The sequence below is a fragment of the Taudactylus pleione genome, unplaced genomic scaffold (genome assembly GCF_031769625.1).
Source record: "Taudactylus pleione unplaced genomic scaffold, aTauple2 ptg000699l, whole genome shotgun sequence".
Classification (NCBI taxonomy): Eukaryota; Metazoa; Chordata; class Amphibia; order Anura; family Myobatrachidae; genus Taudactylus; species Taudactylus pleione.
Window position 1 is genome coordinate 1,879,202 of NW_028285101.1, and position 17,815 is coordinate 1,897,016.

A 17,815-nucleotide genomic window follows, 5' to 3' on the forward strand; every position below is an offset into this window, starting at 1 on the left:
CTTTCATCAGGACAAACGCTGCCTCAGCACTGTTCAATGGCCGGTGAGTCTCTATCCATGTCCTGGACGCTTTCTCCTGGGATCGTGAGCTCGAGCAGCCAACTGTCATTCAGTCAACTGTCCGTTCTGCCCACACGCCCGCCTCTGCAGCCATCCTCAATGTCCACTGTCACCAATGCCAAACAGTGCAGAGCCGCATGCATATACATTACTTTATATTTAGACACCAGGGCATACTAGCATAGGTGGTTCTTTCAGTTTCTGGGGTACCACACAAGTGCTCCGTGATGATGATGGCTGCTGCTTCCACAAGCAGATGGCAAGAGACAGTGCAGCTGCATGGATGTGTGCAACTCTACAGACAGGTGAATATCCCAGTGATTGTGAGCATGCTAGTGTGAATACTACAGTGTAAGTAGTTATATGTAAGGTACAATGAGAATGATGGCCCCACAGGCCATGAGTGTCACCTCTTTAGTCAGGCTGTATGTTAGGGAGTAATGATTTGGTATTGTGATTTCTACTGCCATGTAATGTACTAGGTCACATTCTGGTGAGTAAAGATGATCATTATTCCTGTTAATCCATTATTCTCTGAAGGATACCAACTTAATGGGCAGCCCTTTATGTGTATAGTGTGCAGTTGCAGATTCTAATATCCCAATTACTACTATTTGCTGCGCTAGGATTAGAATATAATATTGGTGTAATATGCGTTGCTGATATTATTGGCTAGCATACCTGTGGTATTTATATTCCAATATTTGTTTGATGTGAATAAACCGTGTTTGTTGGGTGAATTTCTATAGATAACAGGCAATATGTGTTCTTCACATTTTGTTTTTATGTAATGTGATCAGATGACGTGAAATAATGATATTGTGGTGGAGAGGCGGAAAGATAAGAGCCTGTAAATAAAAAGTTATTTGTTTGTTCAATCTGTATAACCTCCCAATACTCCACTACACCTGCTGCGTTTGCTTTACACCTGATGTACTGTTATCTACTGTACCTCCACATGTAGGATCACCTGTTTGCTAACCTTAAGCCAAAGGATCCTGATGTGGGGGAGCAGGAAAGCCTAACACCACAATACAACCCATCTATATGAGTATGGTGTATTTTGTTGACATTCATCTTCTCATCATGATAATTTTGGCATGATTAGAGTTCGCAAAATGTCCCGGTGGACTAGTGGGGACTTATCTGGTGCGGTGGTGACGTCATGACTATTGGCAGATCCTACGTCGCTTGTGGCGATGAGTATCTCTAACCGCTATTCCTAACCTCCCCTCCTGTAGCCTAACCCTCCCCATAGTGCCTAACCCTCCTCTCATGTAGTCTAACCCTAACCCTCCCCATAGTGCCTAACCCTCCTCTCCTGTAGCCTAACCCTAACCCTCCTCATAGTGCCTAACCCTCCTCTCATGTAGTCTAACCCTAACCCTCCCCATACTGCCTAACCCTCCTCTCATGTAGTCTAACCCTAACCCTCCCCCTAGTGCCTAACCCTCCTCTCCTCCTCTCCTGTAGCCTAACCCTAACCCTCCCCCCTAGTGCCTAACCCTCCTCTCCTGTAGCCTAACCCTAACCCTCCCCCTAGTGCCTAACCCTCCTCTCCTGTAGCCTAACCCTAACCCTCCCCCTAGTGCCTAACCCTCCTCTCCTGTAGCCTAACCCTAACCCTCCCCCTTAGTGCCTAACCCGCCTCTCCTGTACTCTAACCCTCCCCCTAGTGCCTACCCCTCCTCTCCTATAGTCTAACCCTCCCCCCTAGTGCTTAACCCTCCTTCCCTGTAGCCTAACCCTAACACGTCGCTTCTGGTCTGTGCAGAATGTCAACATTTTACATGTCTACATTGTGAGAATGTCTAGATTCTGCAGAGAGAGTACAGGTTTATGAATCAAGATTGGAGGCAGAAAACCATATTAGATTTTAAGTAGGATCAACACTATTTGAGTAGTGCAATGTGTGCATATTTTTTTCTTTTACATAGATTGTATTTCTGTAACAACTCTAGAGACACTAAACACTGGTATCCACTTAGCGATTCAACAGGCAGACTGAACGATAACAACATCGTTATCGGTCAATCGTTTGTTAATCGCTCGCAGATCGGCCATTTAAATGTCAAAAACGACTAGCGATGAGCACGCCCGCTGGTCGTTTTTGACATCTATCATCACCCGAACATGCACATCAGACTGTGAAACGACAGCACGAGTACAATGTCGTAATCGTACATTTGTTTCTATGTCTATTAGTGGATACGCACTTTAAGGGGAAACAGTGGAATTGTAGTGACACTGGGCCTGATGGATATCAATACGATTGCAGCTGTGAAAATATGCTAATAGTTCCAAAGCTTACCCAAGCATAGGGATGCCCACTGCTACCTTCTCATCTGTGTCCTACATCATGTGCCAGCGTAAAAATAGGTATCATCAACTAACCATGCAGCAGGTCTGACCGGTCTCAAATACAGCGGCTCTCATGCTGCATAAGAGATCACACGCCCATATAATGGCGTTTAAACGGTAAGACACACTTGTGTTTCCCTAACCGTCCTATTACCTCCCCCAAATGATGACTTCCTGTCACTCACTTTGCGAATGGATCCTCTGTGCTGGGGTGATAGCAAAACAATCGCGTGTGCAGTGCGGCTGACGCATACGCAATGGCAAACAATCGCTCCTTCTGCGTAAAAATCGGCATTACATACATCTCCGAAACAGGCCCACTGTTCACCATATTATCAGCATCATCCGCTACTATTTTGAATGAAGGAGTCCTGCAGGGATGCTTAGTAAGGTGTAGAATTGTCCATTGACATGTAGTGTAGAAACGTTTACACCATAATTTGAACGTTTGGGGGTGTTATAGATACATTACTTTCACATTCAGATGCAGGTTCATACAAATGAACAAAAGAAACGCCGCTCTGTGACTGCGTGGACGTTGCTCTGGTTTCCTAATCTTCCTGCCTGTTGGATTTCCCATGTAACAAAGCATGGCGAAAAGCCCAAAGGCACAGCTGCCAAACTCTAGGAGAAACCACTCTCACATCCAAACATGCAAACTGGTGCTACGCATGCCAAATACCCAGGAACATCTTGGCGATCTCAATCAGCCAGCTATCCATCACCCTAGCTTGTCCATTTCATAGCTGTTGTAAGTCAGGATGGGAAGCAGTTTTTTAAAGGCTCCAGTAACATTAAATAAAATCAATTCATCATTAGCAGCAAAGCTTTCAGGTTTGTGGAATAATGCACTCCCTATAGAGATATTGCAAGTCATCCAGGAGTTATGTGTAGGCAGAGAGCTTTTATCCAGAGTGCAACTCAAGGCAACTTCCAATATCCATAATAATAATGAGTAGGGGTTGAAAAATAATCCACAAGTTTTCCTAATGACTGAATCAACAACCTTAGAAATCACAAATTAAAAGTAACGACTTCACAATTGGCTGTTTATACAAATTATTTACATGATTTCATATCACTGCTGACATCACTTGTGTGTTACCATATCGTAAATCAGTATAGTAATATCTGTGATGTGTAAAATGTGTAATCATTAAAAAAAAAAAGCCCAGCGCTCTTTAAGCTAATGGATCCATTTTGCATGAATCTATTACAGCTGACTCTGGGGTGCAGATACATTTATGAAGTGAATAGAAATATTTCTGTCCTTTTTGTTCATCTAATAATGTAAATGTAGAGATAATATTTATGTTTTTACTCTAGAGGGCAAAGCAAATATCGTATTACAGCTCCCATCTGCTGAAGGTACTATAGGTGATTTTGATGAATGTGAAATAGTTCAGCTGAATATATTAATGACTTCAGCACCATAATCGTGTTCCAAAGTCTCTGTGCAGAACCTACAACATGCAGCTGAAAACTGTGTGAGCGATTATTAATTTACCATCATAATGATCACTGTGTATGCAAATGCCAAGTTCAGACTAGCCATACAAGTAGTTATGCACAGCTAGACATATTCCCAGGGTGTATTAAGGAATATGTACACTTAAAAGGGAACTACAAGAGAGCTTTCATTTGTAGTGCATTGAGACAATGTAATGTTAGTATGTTTATTGTTTAAAGTGTTTATTATTCAGCGGGACAGTCCCGCGTTTCTGGGACTGTCCCGTAGTCCAACCCACAGTGGGGGGGGGGGGGGGGAGTTGGAGGTAGCGCACACCGCTGCCTGCATAGCAGAGCAGCGGGTAAGCAGAAGGAGAATAGATGCCATGTGCATGCGCACGGTAAATATTCACAGTGCGGGGGGGATGGAGGCCAGGGGGCAGCCCAGCATCTCTGAGAGAGCTGGGCACACCGGGTGATGTTGGGAGGTATGCATTAACAAGGTATTTTTGCCCACAGAACTGGTGCTCACGTGATATGTAGTGCTTGAAAATCGCAGGAGTTTAGCAGTTTCCAAGGTACTCAAACTATCCTTACACAAAACCACGTAGATCACACCCCCCCCCCATTTGTGGTGTTAGATATGAAAACAAAACCAATAAACCTCTTGCCCATGTACTGTATGCATACTTTTTATACATTGTGTTGCTGTTACATGATTTGCTGATTTAGATACTTGCAATAACAAGAAGGAGTAGCTGATAAAGTGGCCACTATATCTATGTGTATCTATCTGATCCATACATTCCAAAATAGTGACAAAAACTAAACTATTCAACTGTGATTTTATTATGCACATTGACAATCCTTAATGATGAGCTCTGCTAAAATATCTAGTAAGGGAAAAGGCAAAGGATTTCTTGAATGTGTGTTAACTGATTTTGGGTATGGCCTGGAAGTGAAAATATAACAAATAATATAATGTAAACACTGTACACAGTTCAAGAAAAGCCTACAAACATACCTCTCAACTTTTACACATGCCAAATTGGGACAAAATAGGGCCCTTCTCTGATCCATCCAAGCTCCTCCCCAAAACTCCCACCTTTTACTATCTCTTCCCGGGAGAAGCCCGGGTAAGAGAAGCAGGAGGGTGGCGACGGGACCTGACTTTTCGCGTCATTAAGCCACTCCCCCCCCCCTCCGTGGTAAAATTGCTGTGAGAATTTACATAGGGGGTGGAGCCAAATGACGTGATTAATGTAGAATCACGTCTTGAGCCCCGCCCCCTACACAGAGACACGCGATCGCCGCTGGAATTCTCCTCATTCTGCCCACTTCATCACTAGGAAGTGGTCAGAATGCGGGAGAAATGCCTACCCTTCCGAGGTTACGGGAGTTACCCGAAAAATCGTGAGCCACCCGCGAAAACCGGGAGGGTAGGCATGTATGCTTTTGGGTGACACTCCACCCCTTTTGCAGGCAGCAATAGGGACTGTTCCGTGAAAATTGTGACAATTGGATGGTATATGTATAATCTATATCTATACTAAAACAACACTATGCACACTTAAACCAACATTGCTGGATGACTGCATCATAAAGCCCTATCAAATGTTTTTTATGTATGTAATTTGTGGCACCAGTTCATGCATCAAGCTCCTATTTTAGTATATATTGTAAGCTTAAGAGAAGGGCTCTGTTACCTCTTTGTCTAGAAGTTAATACCCATTCTTTTTTATCATTGTGCTTATTCCCAAAAAATCTCTCTGAAATATGCTGGCGCTATACAGTTTGCACATTCACCACGTGCCCATCTGGGTTTTTTTTCCAGGTGTTCCAGTTTCACCAAATGTCCAAAATCATACTAGTAGCTTTCTTTACTTAAATTTAATATGGTCTTATCAGGGTATAGATTTATTGATTCAAGTTATTTATATAGTGAATACATTCCGCAGCTCTATATAGAATTTATATTATAAGCTTCACTAGGGCAGTGACTGATATACACTACTGTGTAATATGCTATTATTGTACAGTGCTAAACATTATACTGGCTCTAATAAAATAGGGAATAAATATCTTAAACACCAGGGGCAAACTGTAGATGTATGGGGAGGATTGGAACCTGGCTGAGATGAGGACCTATAGATGGCGGTCCATCTACTAGAGGCCTTTGCTTTTCCTAGCATCCATAGGAGTTGGCAGGGGTGGGTACAAATTGCCTGGGCTCATAGGGGAGGAGAAGCCATGCCCCCCAATTGTTTGGCGAACCCTTCCTCCCCCCTTTCCCAGTACCCAGGCCCAACAAGTCTTTTGGCAACATTATTATTATTATTATTAGCATTTATTTGTATGGCGCCACAAATGTTCCGCAGCGCCTTACAAAGTACATAAACAAGTTGTAGACGAGCGACTTATAGAACAATACAATACGGGACCAGGACATGGATAATATATATTGCTACATTAGCGACCATAACACCCAGATAAGCAACGGAGCATAAGCAACCAAGTGTTAGGTGCCCTAGTGGGGAGTAAGAAGTAGATCAGGGGTTCCCAACCACGGTCCTCAAGGCACACCAACACTCCAGGTTAAGGATAGCCATACTTGTCTTAATTAGTACTGCAGTTATTTTGATTTGACCATCTGTGTTCAAGCATGGATATCACTACAACCAGGACTGTTAGTGTGCCTTGAGGACTGAGGTTGGGAAACACTGAAGTAGATGAAACTAAAGTAGGGAGAAGCACAAGAGGGTAGAGGGCCCTGCTCGTAAGAGCTTACATTCTAAAAGCTTTGGGAGTTGGCTCTTACACAGTGGAGCAGAGCCGAAGCCTCTGGTGGGGATGGACATATGCTGCCATCTTTCACATTTTGCTCTGGGCTCGGTGATTGTGTGTTTAAACTAGGGGTGAGCGGGTTCGGATTTCTGAAATCCGAACCTCCCCCGAGCCCCCCCGATCCGAGTCAGGATCGACTTTTCCCGCCTGACTCGGATCTGAAATCGAGGCAAAACGTCATCATCCCGCCTTCCGGGGCTCGCGGGTTTTGGATCCTATATAAGGTACCCGCGTCGGCGCCATTTTCTCACTCGGCTGTGGACAGTGAAGAGGGAGGGTGGGAGTTAGAGCTGGCTGGGCTGTGTAGTGTAGTGTAGTGTAGTGCAGTGTTGTGCTGTGCTGTGCTGTGCTGCTGTTGTCCATAGGGGCTGTGTCCACTCCTCCAAAGTCCATAGGGGCTGGTTGGACTGTGTTGTGCAGTCAGTTGTCCATAGGGGCTCTGTCCACTCCAAAGTCCTGTGCAGTGTTCCAGTCCTAAAGGGGTGCTGTAGTGTTGTCCAGGGGGTGCTCTGTCCATCAGGGGTGCTCCCCCCAAGTGCAAAAAAAAAAAAGATTTTTTTCTGTGTTTGTGAATTGTGTGCACAGTAGCCGCACGTGCATCAACAAAGTAGTGCCAAGCGTGCGCCTGTGTCATAAGTAAAGGGCCGGCTGGCTTGACCGTTAAAGGGTGCTGTAACCCCCAAAGTGCACTCCAAACAAAATAAAAAATATTTTCTGTGCTTGTGAATTGTGTGCACTGTGACTGCACGTGCATCAACAAAGGAGCAGCACCAAGCATGCGCCTGTGTCCCATTAGTAAAGGGCAGGCTGGCTTGTCCGTTAAAGGGTGCTGTAACCCCCAAAGTGCACTCCAAACAAAATAAAATAAAAAATATTTTCTGTGTTTGTGAATTGTGTGCACTGTGGCTGCACGTGCATCAACAAAGGAGCAGCGCCAAGCGTGCGCCTGTGTCCCATTAGTAAAGGGCCGGCTGGCTCATTTCTTAAAGGGTGGTGTAACCCACAAAGTGCACTAGTCTCCAGCAAAAATAAAAAAATATTTTCTGTGTTTGTGTGCGCCTTAGCCGCACGTATATATCAAATCAATATAACATAAATGGAGGACCAAACTTTCTCCGATAAAAATAAAATAGGGAAAGATCAAGAACCACTTCCGCCTAGTGCTGAAGCTGCTGCCACTAGTCATGACATAGACGATAACATGCCATCAACGTCGTCTGCCAAGGCCGATGCCCAATGTCATAGTAGAGGGCACATACAATCCCAAATGACAAAGTTGACCTTAAAAAAAACATTTAAATCATCTGAAGAGAAACGTAAACTTGCCAATAAGCCATTTACGACACGGAGTGGCAAGGAACGGCTAAGGTCTTTCCCTATGTTCATGACTAGTGGTTCAGCTTCACATGACGATGGAAGCCCTCTTCCCGCTAAAAAAATCAAATGAGTTAAGCTGGCAAAAGCACAGCAAAGAACTGTGTGTTCTAAGAAGATATCACAAATCCCCAAGGAGAGTCCAAGTGTGGTGGCGGTTGCGATGCCTGACCTTCCCCGCACTGAACGGGAAGAGGTGGCTCTTTCCACCATTTGCACGCCCCCTGCAAGTGCTGAAAGGAGCACCCAGAGTCCACTTGCTGATATGCAAATTGAAGATGTCAACAGGATGAGGATACTGGTGTAGCTGGCGCTGAGGAGGAAGTTGGCGAGGAGGATTCTGATGGTGATGTGGTTTTAAATCAGGATCCGGGGGAGACAGTTGTTGTCCGTGGGATGAAAAAGCCCATCACGGTCATGCCTGGGCAGAAGACCAAACATTCCACCTTAGGTCTGACAATATTTCTATCCAAATCTGGACAACAACTGTCTTGCCATATGTAAAGGTGAAATAAGTAGGGGTAGGGACTTTAACCACCTAGGAACATTCTCCCTTATACGGCACCTGCAGCGCGTTCATAAAAAGTTACTGTCGAGTTCAGAAACTTTGGCTAAGACCGTAAGCAGTCCAGGGACACCTAAATCCCGTTGTCCTGTTGTATCCAAGCGCCTGCAAACCACACCGTCAACTCCCTCCTCGTCAATTTCCTCCTTAGTCAGGATCGGAAGTAGTCTTGCAGGCCATGTGTCTCTGGCATGACTGACTCTCCTATCCGGGATTCCTCTGGAGGATCCTGCATTGCTACGCCTACTGCTGCTGCTGTTGGGAGTCGTTCAACATCCCAGAGAGGAAGTAGGAACACCACTACTTTTACTAAACAATTGACCCTCCAACAGTCCTTAGCGAGGAGGATGAAGTACGACAACAGTCATCCTGAAGCAAAACGTATAACTGAGGCCTTGACTGCTATGTTGGTGTTAGACGTGCGTCCGGTATCCGCCATTAGTGCAGTGGGATTTAGACAATTGATGGAGGTAGTGTGTCCCCGGTTCCAAATCCCGTCTAGATTCCACTTCACTAGGCAGGCGATACCGAGACTGTACAGGAACGTCAGAAAAAGTGTCCTCAGTGTCCTGAAAAATGCCGTTGTACCCAATGTCCACTTAACCACGGACATGTGGACAAGTGGAACAGGGCAGACTAAGGACTATATGACTGTGACAGCCCACTGGGTAGATGTACCACCTCACGCAGCAACAACAGCAGCGTCACCAGTAGCAGCATCTCAGAAACGCCAGCTCGTTCCAAGGCAGGCTACGCTGTGTATCACCGGTTTCAGTAAGAGGCACACCGCCGACAACCTCTTAGAGAAACTGAGGGAAATCATCGCCCAGTGGCTTACCCCACTTAGACTTTCCTGGGGATTTGTGATATCTGACAACGCCACCAATATTGTGCGGGCATTACATCTGGGCAAATTCCAGCACGTCCCATGTTTTGCTCACACAATAATCTTGGTGGTGCAGAATTTTCTGAAAAGCGACAGGGGTGTGCAGGAGACGCTTTGGGTGGTCCGAAAAATTTCTGGCCACTTTCGCCATTCAGCGACTGCGTGCCGAAGACTGAAGCGCCAGCAAACACTCTTGAACCTGCCCCGCCATCACCTGAAGCAAGAGGTTGTGACGCGGTGGAACTCAACCCTCTATATGCTTCAGAGGATGGAGGAGCAGCAAAAGGCCATTCAAGCCTATACATCCACCTATGACATAGGCAAAGGAGGGGGTATGCACCTGACTCAAGCGCAGTGGAGAATGATTTCCGTGTTGTGCAAGGTTCTCCAGCCCTTCGAACTTGCCACACGTGAAGTCAGTTCAGACACTGCCAGCTTGAGTCAGGTCATTCCCCTCATCAGGCTTTTGCAGAAGCAGCTGGAGAAAGTGAAGGAGGAGCTAAGACGGAGCGATTCCGCTCGGCATGTGGGACTTGTGGATGAAGCCCTTCATTCGCTTTGCCAGGATTCCAGTGTGGTCAATCTGTTGAAATCAGACCACTACATTTTGGCCACCGTGCTCGATCCTAGGTTTAAAGCCTATGTGGTGTCTCTCTTTCCGGCCGACACAAGCCTGCAGAGGTGCAAAGACCTGCTGGTGAACACACTGTCAGCTGAAGCGGAACGTGACACGTCAACAGCTCCTTCTTGATTTTCTTCCGCAACTGGGGCGGCCAGGAAAAAATGTAGGTATCCTAAGCAACCTGCTGGCGGTGATGCAGGGCAGGCAGGACCAAGTTTGGACATCTGGTCCGGACTGAAGGACCTGGGAACAATTTCTGACATGTCTACTGTCACTGCATATGATACTGTCACCATTGACAGAATGGTGGAGGATTACATCGGTGACAGCATCAAAGTAGGCATGTCAGACAGTCCGTACCTGTACTGGCAGGAAAAAGAGGCAATTTGGAGGCCCCTGTACAAACTGGCTCTATTTTACCTGAGTTGCCCCCCCTCCAGTGTGTACTCCGAAAGAGTGTTAGTGCAGCCGGGAACCTTGTCAGCGAAAGGCGTAGGAGGTTGCTTCCACAAAATGTGGAGAAGATGATGTTCATAAAAATGAATTACCAACTCTTCCAGGGAGACCAGCCTCCAGAACGTACAGAGGGACCTGTGGTGGTGGATTCCAGCGGGGACGAGTTAATAGTCTGTGAGGATGAGGATGTACACAACACTGAAGAGGGTGAGGAATCGGTGGATGAGGAGGATGAGGACGACATCTTGCCTCTGTAGAGCCAGTTTGTGCAGGGACAGATTAATTGCCAGCTTGTTTTGTGGGGGCCCAAACGAACCAATCATTTCAGCCACAGTCGTGTGGCCGACCCTGGCGCTGAAATGATTGGTTTGTTAAAGTGTGCATGTCCTGTTTATACAACATAAGGGTGGGTGGTAGGGCACCTCTTTTTTTTTCTTTGCATTATGTACTGTTTGGGGCCTAGTTTTTCAAACTGCCATCCTGTCTGCCACTGCAGTGCCACTCCTAGATGGGCCACGTGTTTGTGCCGCCCACTCGTGTCACTTAGCATAGCCTTTTGGACATAAAAACACTATTGTGAGGTGTTCAGAATAGACTGGAAATGAGTGGAAATTAAGGTTATTGAGGTTAATAATAGCATAGGAGCAGAAAACCCAACACATTCTGTGATTTTAGCTGTTTTTATTCTTTTAAAAAAAAAAATACAGATCCAAAACACAAAACCCAGAACCCAAAACACGGAAGGGTGGTTTTGGCAAAACCAATCCAGATCCAAAACACGAAGAAAGATCCAGATCCAAAACACAAAAAGTGCCGGTGCACATCTCTAGTTTAAACAATTGTTCATAAATCTGAAACAAGCCAGGTCTGGCTATACAATTCTTCTTATGCTGCAAATTAAATGAACGCTAAACCCTTTTTTTTTCTGCATAAATTCTATTCTTCTTGGTGTAATTCCAAGTTGATATAAATCCTGTTCAGGAAATGTACTACTCCCTACTGACCTTAGAGAAAGTTTATAGGCGTTCCCAGGACTAGAGAGAATAAGGAGAAGACAGAGGGATGCACAATCTATTTTCCCTGTCTGTCTAAGATTACACTGACAGTACAGATAGGAGTTCCTGTGCCATTGTTTGTAAAGTAAACTTGCAGCCAATTTACTTTCTACGCAATCTATGGAGAACCACACTGTTTAAAATAAAAATAAAAGGTGAATATACTAATCAGTTTATTTACATTACCTGCAAGCATGTATGCCTATAGAGAGCAGCTTGTGGCAGAAAACAACTATTTTTACTTCTTTTCTTTATTATTTATTATTTTCCTATTTGCTGAAGGTAAATGTTTGGATGTGGTCCTGACATTAGGTGTAATACTATAAAGTGCTCTAAACACCAGTCAATAAAGTAGGCTTATACATTGTGATCTTATAGAAATAAAAGAAAAATACACTTTACCATAAACATCGGACTTTATGGCAAGAACCGGAATTATGACCAGCTGTGTTACACACTCATGGCGGTGGCTCAGTATTTATATGTTTTTCCGATGAATGGACACATGACGGCTACAGTCTGGCACCAAGTGCAATTTCAGCCATTGACCATTAAAATAAGAAAAGTTTTTAATAACTTTCATTACTTACAGTATGTGGGAATTCACATATTGTATATTGTATGATCTCACAAAAATAACACCAGAGAATTAAGGGCCTGATTCAGAGATGTACGCTAATTCAGCCGCAACTGCGAAAATATGCAATTGTTGCAGCTGTAGAGACGCTCACCAGCAAATGCGGAAAAGATGTAGCTCAGTTGCAGATTAGTCGATTATCAGATTTCTGAGTAGGGATGTGCGCCGGACCATTTTTGCCGGATTTGGATTTGGTTCTAATTCGTCGTCCGGCTTTGGATTTGCCAAACTGCGGTGACTGGCTTTGGATTTGGATTTGGATTTTTTTACAAAAATTGACAAAAAAAGCTAAAATCACATAAATTGGTCTTTTTTTTCTTCCTAGAGTATTATTAACCTCAATAACATTAATTTCCAGTCAATTTAGACCATATCACAGCTTATAATATTGTTTTCAACATTATTGGCCAAAGGTTGCAGTGAGCTGACTGGTTACTAAACGACACAGACACCACAGTATAAAGCACATCTATGACACATTGCCACACAGCAGTGGCAGAAATGAAAAGTAGTGCACCCACCCAGTGGGGTACGGCCAGCAGAGTCACAGTACTTGTTTACAAAGTGGGCTACGGCCCTAGGAGTCACAGTGCACAATCTTATTAGCATTACACCGCACATAGGGCCTGATTCACATTACACCATAAAGTAGTGTCTCTTATTTATGTTACGACACACAGTAGTGCCCCTTTTACACAATGCCCATAGTAGTGACCCTTTTACTCAATGCCCACAGTAGCGGTGTCCCTTACACAATGCCCCCAGCAGTGGTGCCCCCTATGCAGTCCCCTTAGTAGTAGGGTCCACTATGCAGTGCCCCCAGTAGAATGCCCCCCAGTAGTATGCCCCCCATTAGCAGGCCCCCCCAGTAGTATGCCCCCCATTAGCAGGCCCCCCCAGTAGTATGCCCCCCATTAGCATGCCACATAGTAGTATGGCCCCCCAGTAGTATGGCCCCCCCAGTAGTAGGCTGCCCCAGTAGCAGGCCCCCCCAGTAGTAGCCCCCCCTGAAGTATGGGCCCCCCCTGTAGTATGGCCCCCCCTGTAGTAGGCTGCCCCAGTAGCAGCCCCCCCCAGTAGTAGTAAGCCCCCCCAGTAGTATGGCCCCCCCCAGTAGCAGGCCCCTCAGTATGGCCCCCCCAGTAGCAGACCCCCCCCAGTAGTATAGCCCCCCCCCCAGTAGCAGGCCCCTCTGTAGTATGCCCCCCCCAGTAGTATAGCCCCCCCCAGTAGCAGACCCCCCCCCCAGTAGTGCAGACCCCCCCAGTAGTATAGCCCCCCCAGTAGCAGGCCCCTCTGTAGTATGGCCCCCCCAGTAGTATAGCCCCCCCCAGTAGCAGACCCCCCCCAGTAGTGCAGACCCCCCCAGTAGCAGGCCCCTCTGTAGTATGGCCCCCCCAGTAGTATAGCCCCCCCCAGTAGCAGACCCCCCCCAGTAGTGCAGACCCCCCCAGTAGTATGGCCCCCCAGTAGCAGACCCCCCCCCCAGTAGTATAGCCCCCCCCAGTAGCAGCCCCCACCCCAGTAGCAGGCCCCTCTGTAGTATGGCCCCCCCAGTAGTATAGCCCCCCCCAGTAGCAGACCCCCCCAGTAGTGCAGACCCCCCCCAGTAGTATAGCCCCCCCAGTAGCAGGCCCCTCTGTAGTATGGCCCCCCAGTAGTATAGCCCCCCCCAGTAGCAGACCCCCCCCAGTAGCGCCCCCGGCCCTTGCACAAATTAAACAATAAAAACTTACCTGTATCCCCGCTCCCGCGCCGTCCGCTCTGTCACACGCTGAGGAGGGAGCCGGAAGACGGAGCTCGTGTGTGAGCTCCAGCCGGCTCCCTCCGTGCAGCAGCCAATGAGAGTCTGTGTGACTCTCTTTGGCTGCTGTAACAAACACACAGCTGCCGCTGGCGGCTGTGTGTTTGTGTCTGTGTAGGGCAGAGCGCTATCACTGCGCTCTGCCCTACACGCGAGGAGACCTGATGTCGGATTCTCTAGTGAGAATCCGACATCAGGCGGCCGCCGTTCGGCCCCGAACGGGGATCCGAGTCAGGCGGTGAACACCCGAACAGGGTTCGGGTGGACTCTGATCCCCAATGTTCGGAGCGGTTCGGATTCCACAGAATCCGTACCGCTCATCTCTATTTCTGAGTAACTCTATGGTCGCTCAGAATGGCCGCGGGAATGATCCACTTTTACTGCGTTGGTGTTGCAGGCAGAGACTGGAACAAAACACGGTTGTGATATGCCTGCGTTTGAGTTGCCACCTCCAGTCCCTGCCTGTCAATCACTTTGCAAATAAATCCTCACTGCGAGCGACATCGCTAGTGAAACCTGATGCACGTACAATGTGCGCATACCATCGATAAACATTCAACTGCTCAAACATCACATTGCCCCCCTTCTCTGAATAAGGCCCATGAGCACTGCACATCTATTGATCAGACTAATGTCATGTACAATACAAATACTGTACGACCGTTTGTAGTGTTCATTTAAAATAGCATTTCCAAAAACTTTTATTTTTATGTGCGTTTGTAAATTCTAATATTATGTGTTTGCTGCATTTTAGCCCCACCCCCGTCTGTACAGACCCACAATTCCTGGCAATTATCTCCATATCCTGCCCACTTCACTAGCAAGCTGCCAGTGGCGTATTTATAATGGGTGCAGGGTGTGCAGTGCACATGGGTCCCTGGGTCCAGGGGGGCCCGCACTGCACACCTTGCACCCATATTATACTTACCTCTCCGGAGTCCCACGTCTGTGCCGGTGTCAGCACTGTAAAAATTACTGGAAAATGGCCACCGTTGCCATTTTCCCATTTTGGGCATGCGCAGTACAGGGAAAATGGCCGCTGCCACCATTTTCACGGTTGCATGCGCTATAGATTCTGGGCACATTCTCTAGTGCCCAGAGTCTATCAGTGCCGCAGTGCACTGCCGGCCGCCGGACTGAGAGGAGGGGGCCTGTGACGGAGACTGCACACGGGCCCCCTCCTCTCTAGAAACGCCCCTGCAAGCAACCACTCTTCCGGCTGTGCGAGGGACTACCTGAAATATCGGGACACTCACACACCTTCCAAGAGAGTAGGCAAGTATGGTCCAACTGTAGAATATAATATATATAATTTACATAGAAAGTAGCATTTATCACATTTTCACCTCATAGCATGAAACAGCAATGATCGATGCTTCGACTCGACATGAGCCTTTGTCAAGACCTCTCCAGTAGCCAGCTTTGTGCTATAATGTGAAAATGTGATCAATAAATACAACTTTTCTATTCAAATTAGGAATGGGGAGTGACCAAGTGGATGAATAGCAAGTAGTGAGGCCCTGATTCAGAGCCGGGCGCTCTCAAAGAGCGCTCGCTCTGAATCAAGGCATTTTTTTTTTTTTTTTGGAGCGGCTTCATGGCCACTCGCATAGCTGTGGGTGACCACTCACAGCTGTTGCGAGCGGCCAGGATGATGGTCGCGCGACGAGACGCTTGCGGTAGGGTCTCGTGGCCGCAAGCCCCAGAGAGTTTCTGGCTCTAATAGACCCGGAAGCTCTCCCACTGACATCACTGGTGATGTCAGTGGGGCCACCCACAAACGGCAGGCGTTCGCATTGGAACCCCTCCGTTTGTGAAGCCACCCCCACGCCACGCCTCCAAAACGGAGCGAGCTGTCGATCAAAATCGACAGCCGCACCCTTTTGGTGCGAGACCCGGAGCGATGGAGCGCCGGCGTGCGCATGCGCAGTGGCCTAACTTCAACAAGCTCGCGAGTGCATAGCGCTTGCGAGCGGGTCTTAATCAGGCCCTGAGTGCCAACATTTACCTTAGATTATCTATACTGTATGTATTTTTATATATATATCTATATCGCATCACTGTCCGAATAAGGTGCATCTGAAGGGAAAAAGTCGCACAGCGCTACCGAGTCACATGGAGCTCACGCATTGTGCAGCGTGACTTGTAGCGCACAGAGGATAGATGTATCTGGACACATCTGTATTACCAGAGTCTGGGCCTCATTCAGCAAGGTTTGCTATTGCAATCGCAGCTGCGATTACGCGCGCAGTTATGCTGCGATAGTATGCTAATTCATTGTGATCGCTATGCCACCGCAAGCATTATATAAGGATGCCCACTTTACCTTTCACACATCCATAATGTTAAGCAAGACTGCAAAACCATCAGTAGAATCGGGTACCATCGCAGCCTGACGCACACTTGCAAGTTCTGACCGTACTCAGAAATTGCTAACTTCAGCGCACGCTATGAGACCACAGACTGCGTAGGGCATCTCAGTAGATAATTTATGCATGCCCATTCAACAGCGTTCAAACGCACTGACACGCCTGCGTTTTGACGACAACCCCCGTCACCACCCACAAACGGTACTTCCTGTCAATCACTCTGCGATGGGTCTGCATTATCACTGCGTTTGCAGTCCTGATCGCAGGTGGTCGGCACGTGCAGAATGCAACAATCGGCCGATTGCCTGCTGCAACTGCACCAATGGTGTGCAGCTCCTCTTCACGAGGTGGCCATGAGCTGTGTCTGCCTTAAATAAGCAGTCAATGGATGATGCAGATGCATGAAAACAAAGAAACATGGAGTGTGTCTGTCTGGACCACAAAAACTACACATCAAAACTATTCTAGGTACCACCAGCTGCCTGTTGGAGGGAGCAGACAGCAAAAGGCAGTTCCTGAACAGACTATTAATACTCGTCATTTTTAAACAGGCCACATACTGTAAGTCACAAAAAAACAGGGTATTCATTCTGAGCCCTTCAACATCCATCTTTTGGACATGAGACAGTATTGTTCTGTTTTACACCATCAGGAAGTAAAGAGCTCCCAAAAAGGGCCATTAGCCATCCCAACAACTACAGACCAATAATCAAAAATCTATACCACAAGGGGCTCCCCCACTAAAGTATTTTTTGTGATGCATCGACTATAAAATATTATAATGGCACAAGCTGAATAAGTGCAGCTGGCATTTAAACACCATTACTGCACTAGTTGTGCAGATGTCTCAAAGAAAGAAACAAACAATAAAACCAACAGCAGCAATCCCCAGTACAACTTTTCAAAAAGAGAGAAAACAAATGGTCCAAACCACGCCCACATCACCAATGAGCCCAATTGACTCCCCGAATCTCCCCCACTGAGAGGATTACCTGAGTTGAGTAATACAAAAGCTAATAAACACCATTTTACAAGACATTCAAACGCAAGCTGTGCACATCAGTGGAAGATATTCTAACAGGTCACAGCACCAGACTTTCCAAATGACACTCAAACAGAGCAGGAAGCTCCCTGGGGCTTAAGTTTGACAAGACCCTACCTTAGGGTCTCGTTGTAAGCCCCGATGGTCGCGATGGTCTTGACCATCGCGACCATCACCCTTAGCGGTCGTTAGAGCTGTGGGTGTTAACCCACAGCCTAATGACCGACATGGAGGCGGCCGTTCAGGATGCAAGCGGCTGCCCTGTTTCAGAACGACCGCTTGCATCCTACG

General features: G+C 46.9%; 1 protein-coding gene and 1 long non-coding RNA gene across 2 annotated transcripts in view; one reads left to right on the forward strand and one right to left on the reverse strand.

Moving 5' to 3' along the window:
• The window catches only part of LOC148477687 (uncharacterized), a 366,671-nt gene that overhangs the window by 97,463 nt on the left and 251,393 nt on the right, over window positions 1–17,815 (forward strand). The window lies entirely within an intron of this gene.
• The window catches only part of ZCCHC24 (zinc finger CCHC-type containing 24), a 172,964-nt gene that overhangs the window by 59,225 nt on the left and 95,924 nt on the right, over window positions 1–17,815 (reverse strand). The gene's annotated exons all lie outside the window — the stretch shown is intronic.